Source organism: Ranitomeya imitator, chromosome 3, assembly GCF_032444005.1.
Source record: "Ranitomeya imitator isolate aRanImi1 chromosome 3, aRanImi1.pri, whole genome shotgun sequence".
NCBI lineage: Eukaryota > Metazoa > Chordata > Amphibia > Anura > Dendrobatidae > Ranitomeya > Ranitomeya imitator.
Window position 1 is genome coordinate 214833074 of NC_091284.1, and position 6000 is coordinate 214839073.

The 6000-nt window shown below is 52.5% G+C and overlaps 1 protein-coding gene across 1 annotated transcript in view; it reads right to left on the reverse strand.

Moving 5' to 3' along the window:
- Window positions 1-5114, reverse strand: part of NRAS (NRAS proto-oncogene, GTPase) — a 45079-nt gene extending 39965 nt beyond the window's left edge. The window contains exon 1 of the mRNA XM_069756124.1: window positions 4970-5114. The gene's annotated coding sequence lies outside the window, so the exon portion shown is untranslated. The remainder of the gene's footprint in view (window positions 1-4969) is intronic.
- Between the last annotated feature and the right edge of the window lie 886 nt (window positions 5115-6000).

Genomic DNA, 6000 nt, shown 5'->3' on the forward strand with positions numbered 1-6000 from the left:
GGCCTGTACGGATCTCAATCCCTTGAATGGCTTTGGGGGAGGCATCTGTAATCACATCCTCACTGCAACCCCTACAAGTGCTCGGACCATTCCAGAGATTGATGCAGAAACTGCTCACATGTGAGAGAAGGATACATAGAGAATATGAGCAATTTCTGGAGAAACTCATGGCCATGTAAAATTACACAGGACTCACAGCAGTTTGTGCAATGCTGGAATTTTTAATCTTTTTTTTAATGCAGCCAATATTGCAAAGTGTAGTGTTTTCCTTGTTTTGGTGGGGGGCGCATTGTTTTTAACACACACACTATACCATGTTAATGCTTTCTTATAGTGTTTCACTACATGATTCTTTGCATTACTTCAAAAATGTTAAGAAAAAAAATAAATGTTGTAGATGTACAGAAAGGACACAAAAAACGCTGGAAAACTAGCGTTAGAAGCATAAAGCCTCAATAATCAGAACCTCCCACTCCCGTCTCCAAGACTATACACGTGCTGCGCCGATTCTTTGGAATGCACTACCTAGGTTAATACGATTAAAGGGAACCTGTCACCCCGTTTTTTGAGATTGAGATATAAATACTGTTAAATAGGGCCTGCGCTGTGCGTTACTATAGTGTATGTAGTGTACCCTGATTCCCCATGTATGCCGAGAAATACATTACCAAAGTCGGCGTTTTCGCCTGTCAATCAGGCTGGTCTGGTCAGGTGGGCGTGTTCACAGCGTTCTTTTCTTCCCCAGGTTTCCGTTGGTGGCGTAGTGGTGTGCGCATGTCCAAGGTCCGGATTCCCTGTGCCCACGTGAAGACACAGCGCGCGATCTGCGCTGTCATTCCTTTCATCGGTGCGGGCGGCCATCTTCCTGGGGCCGCGCGTGCGCAGATGTAGTGCTCTGCTGCACGGGGCTTCAGGAAAATGGCCGCGGGATGCCGCGCGTGCGCAGAAGAGATCGCGGCGGCCATTTTCCCAAAGCCGAGTTTGCATCTCGGCTTTGGGAAAATGGCCGCCGCGATCTCTTCTGCGCACGCGCGGCATCCCGCGGCCATTTTCCTGAAGCCCCGTGCAGCAGAGCACTACATCTGCGCACGCGCGGCCCCAGGAAGATGGCCGCCCGCACCGATGAAAGGAATGACATCGCAGATCGCGCGCTGTGTCTTCACGTGGGCACAGGGAATCCGGACCTTGGACATGCGCACACCACTACGCCACCAACGGAAACCTGGGGAAGAAAAGAACGCTGTGAACACGCCCACCTGACCAGACCAGCCTGATTGACAGGCGAAAACGCCGACTTTGGTAATGTATTTCTCGGCATACATGGGGAATCAGGGTACACTACATACACTATAGTAACGCACAGCGCAGGCCCTATTTAACAGTACTTATAGCTCAATCTCAAAAAACGGGGTGACAGGTTCCCTTTAATCCCCAATCCCCACAGTTTTAAGCGTGCCCTAAAAACTCATTTGTTCAGACTGGCCTACCGCCTCAATGCATTAACCTAACGATCCCTGTGTGGCCTATTTATAATAAAAAAAAAATAAAGGTTCCTCGCATCATGTTCTCATACACTTTATGCAGTTAATAGCCCTCTGTGTCTGTACTGCTACATACTTAGGCAGTTAACTGGTTCATGCAGCTTTACATGAACACCTGAGCCTTACACTATAGCTGGTCCGAATAACTAAAGCAATTGTTACCATCCACCTCTCGTGTCTCCCCCTTTCCTCATAGTTTGTAAGCTTGCGAGCAGGGCCCTCACTCCTCCTGGTATCCGTTTTGAACTGTATTTCTGTTATGCTGTAATGTCTATTGTCTGTACAAGTCCCCTCTATAATTTGTAAAGCGCTGCGGAATATGTTGGCGCTATATAAATAAAAATTATTATTATTATTATATATATTATAAAGCCTGAGGCTGCACCACTGAGGAATCTTCAACAAGTCCCATTATGTTTTCCTTCAAGGTGTTCATCTTTTGAGCCGACTTTTCACAGCAAACTAAAGGGTATGTGCACACGTCAGGATTTCTTGCAGAAATTTTCCTGACAAAAACCGGGCATTTCTGCCAGAAATCCGCATGCGTTTTTCACACATTTTTTGTGCGTTTTTTTCCCCAAATGCAAAGAATAGCGGGAAAAACGCAGAAAATCTGCAAAATTAATGAACATGCTGCTTTACTGCGATGCGTTTTTTTTTCACGGAAAAAAAAACGCATCATGTGCACAAAACATGCAGAATGCATTCTAAATGATAGGATGCATAATGTATGCGTTTAATGAGGTTTTTAAAGCGTTTTTACCGCGAAAAAACCTGAACGTGTGCACATAGCCTTACAGCAGAAAAATGGTATTCATCTTCAGTCATAGTGGTAATCTGCAGAGAAATACTGGATTATAAACACGGGACGATGCTTAACTGGAAGAAGCTGCAGAGCAGGACGTCAGACACAGCGGGGGTCCGACTACAGTGAGCGCTGACTGACCACAGCATCGGGGGCCGCACCAATGACTCGAGAGGCTGCAGGGAGAAGCTGTAGAGCAGGGGGTCCGACTACAGTAGGCGCTGACTGATCACAGCTCCGGGGGCCGCCCCAATGACTGGAGAGGCTGCAGGGAGAAGCTGTAGAGCAGGGGGTCCGACTACAGTAGGCGCTGACTGATCACAGCTCCGGGGGCCGCCCCAATGACTGGAGAAGCGGCAGGGAGAAGCTGTAGAGCAGGACGACAGACACAGAACGGGGGTCCGACTACAGTGAGCGCTGACTGATCACAGCTCCGGGGGCCGCCCCAATGACTGGAGAGGCTGCAGGGAGAAGCTGTAGAGCAGGGGGTCCGACTACAGTGAGCGCTGACTGACCACAGCTCCGGGGGCCGCCCCAATGACTGGAGAAGCTGTAGAGCAGGACGTCAGACATAGCGGGGATCCGACTACAGTGAGCGCTGACTGATCACAGCTCCGGGGGCCGCCCCAATGACTGGAGAGGCTGCAGGGAGAAGCTGTAGAGCAGGGGGTCCGACTACAGTGAGCGCTGACTGACCACAGCTCCGGGGGCCGCCCCAATGACTGGAGAAGCTGTAGAGCAGGACGTCAGACATAGCGGGGGTCCGACTACAGTGAGCGCTGACGGATCACAGCTCCGGGGGCCGCCCCAATGACTGGAGAGGCTGTAGAGCAGGACGTCAAACACAGAGCGGGGGTCCGACTACAGTGAGCGCTGACTGATCACAGCTCCAGGGGCAGCCCCAATGACTGGAGAAGCTGCAGAGCAGGGGGTCTGACTACAGTGAGCGCTGACGGATCACAGCTCCGTGGGCCGCCCCAATGACTGGAGAGGCTGCAGGGAGAAGCTGTAGAGCAGGGGGTCCGACTACAGTGAGCGCTGACGGATCACAGCTCCGTGGGCCGCCCCAATGACTGGAGAAGCTGCAGGGAGAAGCTGTAGAGCAGGGGGTTCGACTACAGTGAGCGCTGACGGATCACAGCTCCGGGGGCCACCCCAATGACTGGAGAGGCTGTAGAGCAGGACGTCAGACATAGTGGGGGTCCGACTACAGTGAGCGCTGACGGATCACAGCTCCGGGGGCCGCCCCAATGACTGGAGAAGCTGTAGAGCAGGACGTCAGACATAGTGGGGGTCCGACTACAGTGAGCGCTGACGGATCACAGCTCCGGGGGCCGCCCCAATGACTGGAGAGGCTGTAGAGCAGGACGTCAGACATAGCGGGGGTCCGACTACAGTGAGCGCTGACGGATCACAGCTCCGGGGGCCGCCCCAATGACTGGAGAAGCTGTAGAGCAGGACGTCAGACATAGCGGGGGTCCGACTACAGTGAGCGCTGATGGATCACAGCTCCGTGGGCCGCCCCAATGACTGGAGAGGCTGCAGGGAGAAGCTGTAGAGCAGGGGGTCCGAATACAGTGAGCGCTGACGGATCACAGCTCTGGGGGCCGCCCCAATGACTGGAGAGGCTGCAGGGAGAAGCTGAAGAGCAGGGGGTCCGACTACAGTGAGCGCTGACTGATCACAGCTCCGGGGGCCGCCCCAATGACTGGAGAGGCTGTAGAGCAGGACGTCAGACATAGCGGGGGTCCGACTACAGTGAGCGCTGACTGACCACAGCTCCGGGGGCCGCCCCAATGACTGGAGAAGCTGTAGAGCAGGACGTCAGACATAGCGGGGGTCCGACTACAGTGAGCGCTGACTGACCACAGCTCCGGGGGCCGCCCCAATGACTGGAGAAGCTGTAGAGCAGGACGTCAGACATAGCGGGGGTCCGACTACACTGAGCGCTGACTGACCACAGCTCCGGGGGCCGCCCCAATGACTGGAGAGGCTGTAGAGCAGGAAGTCAGACATAGCGGGGGTCCGACTACAGTGAGCGCTGACGGATCACAGCTCCGGGGGCCGCCCCAATGACTGGAGAAGCTGTAGAGCAGGACGTCAGACATAGCGGGGGTCCGACTACAGTGAGCGCTGACTGATCACAGCTCCGGGGGCCGCCCCAATGACTGGAGAGGCTGCAGGGAGAACGCAGCTTCATTTTCTCTCTGTTGTCAAATCCCAGCGATTGAACCACCATCAAATAACTTATCCCCTTTCTATAACTTGCAGTTTTGGGAAAATCCCCTTAACAAATACTACAACATAAAAAAACTAATTATAAGTTTAGTTCCACTTGAAGGGAGCCGCCCCGGGGGTCCCCACCTTCACATTCTGCAGATGGGTGGAGGTCTCAGACAGACCCCTTATTAGCGGCTTCCAGAGCAATGCGGCTTTTCCACCTGCACCGATGAGCTCCTCACCGTGTGCAGCCGGTGCCGTAAGTGGAGATCCCCACACTCCTCACTAGAGCGACACTGAGCCCAGGACGCTGCACAGAAAGTGCTGTCCCGATAGAGGCTGGAGTCGCGACAGGAGCGGCGAGATCCTCAACATACGGGAACCCACGTGTGAAGCGACTCACCCTCCTCCACACCGCAGCGCCGCGCCCTTCTCGGTCCATGCACCGGTCACCGTGTCCCTGGATTCCCGGAGCGGCCGCTCTGTCCGGGCGCACCCTGCACCCTCCTCCCCCCGCAGCCGCTTCCGCGTCCTCTGCTCCAACCCTCGCGAGATCTCCGCCCTCCGAGCGCCGCTGTGAGGTCGGGTTTGGGCTGACACCGCTCATGTTACCACATGGGAAGGTCCGTGACCTCTGCCCCAGCAGCCCGGCCTCATATGTGGCTGTGCAGAGGGAGAAGGAAGAGCCATGCGAGGCCAATTGTGGAGTATACAGCTTTATGTAGTCAAATGAAAAGGTTTGGGTGGGGAGCAATGTGACTGGCGGTGCAAGGGACGCGGCTTCTAGACTACTCACATAAAAAGTATTATGGACATATATATACGTCATTGTGATCATTACCCTAAGGTGACAAACGTTTGTTGTTAATCATATATGTGGTGGTTGTGAGCATGGGGGTCCGCGCAGTAACGGCACACACGTATTGGGGTCAGCATCTGGTTTCCTCCCAGCAGTACTGTGTGTTAGAGGCTATTAACCCTTTAGGGACCGAATCTCGTTTTACAATTCTGACCAGGGTCACTTTATGAGGTAATAACTCTGGAACACTGCAGTGGATCCCACTGACTGAGACTTTTTTTCATGACATATTGTACTTTATGTTAGTGGTAGATTTAGGTCAATATTCCTTGCATTCATGAAAATATTCAAAACTTGACAACATTTTGAAAACTTAACCATTTCCCAACTATTAATTTTAATGCCCTTAAATCAGAGAGAGATGTCGCAAAATGTATCTCAAATGTATGCAAGGAATGCATCTAAATGTGCTGTTGTGAGCACTTTGAACCCTCAGGTGCTTCACTGAACTTTATAACATGGAGCTGTGAAAATAAAAAGTCAAATATTTCTCACAAAAATGTTCTTTTAACTCCAAAAGTTTTATTTTCACAAAGGTAATAGGAGAAAATGCAACAGAAAATGTGTTACCACTT